Raw genomic sequence first — 4,627 nt, 5'->3', positions numbered from 1 at the left:
ATAACACCACCTCTCCTCTTCTAAACCTCATCTTCTTTTCCCCATTGAAACTCAGGTGTCTGAGGCAACTGACAGTAGCCCTTTTCTGTTCCCTCCTACTTTCTCTATCCTCATTTTCAATCCAAAGCTGGATGTTGCGTTTATGTGCGCAACGACTTAACCTGCTCTCGTGCCCACGCTCTTGAATCTTCTGAGTTTTCCACCATCTGGCTACGACTACAGAGTCACTCTCAAACTAAATTTATCTGTGCTGTATACCTCTCACATAACTCCTCTGACTATAAGAAATTCTTTGACTACTTAACTTCCAAAGTGGAGCACATTCTGACTCTTCCCTTTTGCAGAGATCTCCATTCTTGGAGACTTCAATGTTCACCACCAGCTTTGGCTTTCCTCTCCCTTCACTGACCATCCTGGTGAACTAGCCTTCAACTTTGCTATCCTCCATGACCTAGAGCAACTGGTGCAACACCCTACTCATATTCCAGACCATCTTGGAGATACGCCCAACATTCTTGACCTTTTCCTGACCTCTAATCCTTTTGCTTATGCTGGTACCCTCTCTTCTCCGTTGGGCTCCTCCAACCATAATCTCATATCTGTATCTTGTCCTATCACTCCAATCCCTCCTCAGAATCCCCTAAGCAAAGGTGTCTCTGGCATTTTGCCTCTGCTAGTTGGGGGGACCTGAGGAGGTATTTTGCTGATTTTCCTTGGAATGACTACTGCTTCCATGTCAGAGACTGGTCTTTGAGAGCTGAGCGCATTACAGAGGTGATAGTGTCTGGCATGGAGGCCTATATTCCTCACTCTTTTTTCTCAACCTAAAGCTTCCAAACCTTGGTTTAACACAGTTTGTTCTTGTGCTATACATGATAGAGGTGGCCCACAAAAGGTATTTAAGCCTTCCATCACCAGAATCTCATGCACTTTATATTTCTGCCCAGAGCCATGCCAAGTTTGTTCTCCAACTAGCCAAAAACTCCTTCATTAACAGAAAGTGTCAAAATCTTTCAAGATCTAACTCCCCTCATGACTTATGGCTTCTGGCAAAAAAATATCTCCGATGACTTTGCTTCTTTTTCTTTCCCTCCTTTATTTCAGCCAGATGGTACCACTGCTATCACATCTATTTCTAAAGCTGAACTCTTGGCTCAAAGCTTTGCTAACCTTTGATGATTCTGGGCTTGTTCCTCCCTCTCCTCCACCCTCTGACTACGTCATGCTACCTATTAAAATTCTTCGCAATGATGTTTTCCATGCCCTCGCTGGTCTAACCCCTCGGAAGGCTTATGGACCTGATGGGGTCCCTCCTATTGTTCAATGAAACTGCCTCCGTGCTTGCACCTTGCCTAGTCAAACTCTCTTAATTGTGTCTATCAACATCTACCTTTCTTTCTTGCTGGAAGTTTGCCTACATTCAGGCTGTTCCTAAAAAGTTTGACTGTTCTAATCCCTCAAACTACCGTCCTGTTGCTTTAATTTCCTGCCTATCTAAAATTTTTGAATCTATCCTCAACAGTTAGATTCTTAAATGTCTATCACTTCACAACCTTTTATCTGATTGCCAGTATGGGTTGCATCAAGGCTTCTCTACTGGTGATCTGGCTTTCCTTACTGAGTTTTGGTCATCCTCTTTTAGAGATTTTGGTCAAACTTTTGTTCTTGCCTTACACATAAAAGCTTTTGATAGAGTCTGGCACAAAGCTTTCATTTTCAAACTACCCTCCTATGTCTTTTATCCTTCTTTCTTTAACTTCATCTTGAGTTTCCTTTCTGACTGTTCTATTGCTGCTGTGGTAGACAGTCACTGTTCTCCTAAATCTAATAACAGTGGTGTTCCTAAGGGTTCTGTCCTGTCACCCACTCTCTTCTTATTATTCATCAATGACCTTCTAAACCAAACTTCTTGTCCTATCCACTCCTACGCTGATGATACCACCCTGCACTTTTCCACATCTTTTCATAGATGCCCAACCCTTCAGGAAATAAACATTTCATGCAGGGAAGCCACAGAATGCCTAACTTCTGATCTTTCTAAAGTTTCTGATTGGGGCAAAGCAAACTTGGTATTGTTCAATGCCTCAAAAACTCAATTCCTCCATCTATCAACTCGACACTACCTTCCAGACAACTATCCCCTGTTCTTCAGTGACACTCAACTGTCCCCCTCTTCTACACTGAACATCCTTGGTCTGTCTTTTACTTATAATCTGAACTGGAAACTTCACATCTCATCTGTAGCTAAAACAGCCTGTGTGAAGTTAGGCGTTCTGAGACATCTCCGCCAGTTTTTGTCACCCCCCCAAGCTGTTAACTCTGTACAAGGGCCTTATCCGTCCATGTATGGAATATGCTTCACATGTCTGGGGGGGTTCCACTCATACCACTCTTCTAGACAGGGTGGTATCAAAAGCTTTTCGTCTCAACTCCTCTCCTCTAACTGACTGTCTTCAGCCTCTCTCTCATCACCGCAATGTTGCATCTCTAGTTGTCTTCTACCGCTATTTTCATGTTAACTGCTCTTCTGATCTTGTTAACTGCATGCCTCCCCTCCTCCCGCAGCTTTGCTTCACAAGACTTTATTCTTTCTCTTATCCCTATTGTCCACCTCTCTAATGCAAGAGTTAACCAGTATTCTCTATCACTCATCCCTTTCTCTGGTAAACTCTGGAACTCCCTGCCTGCTTCTGTATTTCTTGAATTCCTTCAAGAGGAAGGTTTCAAGACACCTATCCTTCAATTTTTGACTACCACTTTGGATCCTTTTCTGGGACTGGCATCTCAGTGAGATTTTTTTTTTTCAATTGGATTTTTGTTACCCTTGGCCAGTGTCCCTCCTAAATAAAAAAAAATAAATAATAAATAAATAAATAAAAAATATTGGACTGGCACTGTATATGTTGGGCCTTTTGCTGAGAGACGATCCACAGAATGTTGTTCATCCAGTGATGTTTACTTGTACTTAATACACAATCCCCTGGTTGAGAAAAGCAAAAATCCAGGAAAGTTGCAGACAATAGGGTTAAGGGGGTCCAGGGGGTGCAAAGCCCCACCAGTTAGCTTAGTTAAGTAATTTTAGGTTAGGTTAGTCACTGTGCCCCCTGAAGGTTAGCTGCTTCGTCCCCCACTTGGATCCCCTCTAAGGACAGGGGAACTTCTCCCCACCTTATATTTACATTTTAGGTGTATCCAAAGACATATGAGAAAGAAGAGAATAGACCTGTAATAAGGTTGGAAAAAGACTATAGATAATTATCCATGCAAAGCCATATATATGTTGACATAGGTTAGGTTGGGTTGGGTTAGTGTCCTTAAGGGGATTGATTGTGTTATTTTCCATTTTTGTTATTTATGAACCAAACTGCACTAAATTTTTATGAGCAACATAGTTCTTTTAGATGAGTTATATGTATAAGTTTCATTAAATCTGGAGCAATAGTTTTCTTTTTTAATGAAAATATGAAAAATTGAAGTTTAGATTTTGCATATTTTGACAAGTTTTCTTGGATTTTCTTGAAAATCTGTCACAAGATATTGTGATGGTTTTCTAAGAAAATTAAGTAACAAAATTTTTATTTTTGGTTTCGTCAAGAAAAATCCAAAATTATTCCTCATCCAGATATTTCTCTCAAGCTTGAAAAAAAAACCTAAACAATCAAAATTCTGTCACATATTTTTTTAGGTATTTTAATTAATACGTCTCAATAGAGCAATAAGTTAGTTTTGAGATACAAGGCTTTAAAGTTTCATCTATATATAGCTATATACTGGAATTTTTAAGTGCCAAGTATTATAATGTATTTGTTTTGAAATGTAGATGATTCTGAGCCATAATTGTAAGCGTTAGATTCATAGATGACTTGTTTTGTTGGCATCTGGAATCTCTTAGATGGAAAATTGCACACCACTTTTACAATGAGGGCGTGCCACACTGATGCATGCGCTCTGCTCTCAGCTAATATCCAGCATGCTTCTGCCAGTACCTCACTCCTTTGGATAAGGTAAGACTTCCTCTTATCCGTTGTGGTGAAAAAGAGCAAAAAATGGGGAGTGCGTGAATGCTAAGTGGGTACAGAATTTGATGAGTGTCACAAACTCCCTCCCTTTATCTAAGCATGTTCAGCATACACTGAGGCTCTGCTGCTCTTTCTTGCCCCATTTCTGCTACAGGCTGTGAGAGGAAACTTCCATACTCCATCATAAAGACAACTGTTCCTCGTAAAGTTTCTTATTTTTTTTTTCTTTTTTTTTTACAACCATCTCCCATCTACAATGACCTTGACTGAGTGACTGACCATGAGTGGGGGGATTTAAATAGGTATTTAAACAGCATTTAAACATGGATGACAAATTATTGTGCGTGCATTATGGAGTATTAAGCCTAAGGATGTCATAAGATGATTTTTAGCATTTTTCAATATTTTTTTATATTTTCAACTCAGGGGTCCAGGATTTCTCCTATTTCTTCTACTCGAGTAGGTCAACTACAGATTTCTTGAAAATTTTCCGTAGGTATCAACTACAGGTTCCTGGAGATTTGGACTACAGATTTCTGAAGATTTTTCTGTAGGTATCAAATACAGATTTCTGCATCAACAAGAGCAAGATAAAAAACATGGTAGCA

The sequence above is a fragment of the Scylla paramamosain genome, chromosome 4, assembly GCF_035594125.1.
Source record: "Scylla paramamosain isolate STU-SP2022 chromosome 4, ASM3559412v1, whole genome shotgun sequence".
Lineage (NCBI taxonomy): Eukaryota > Metazoa > Arthropoda > Malacostraca > Decapoda > Portunidae > Scylla > Scylla paramamosain.
The sequence above is the reverse complement of the archived record's forward strand: the minus strand, read 5'-3'. Positions refer to the sequence as shown.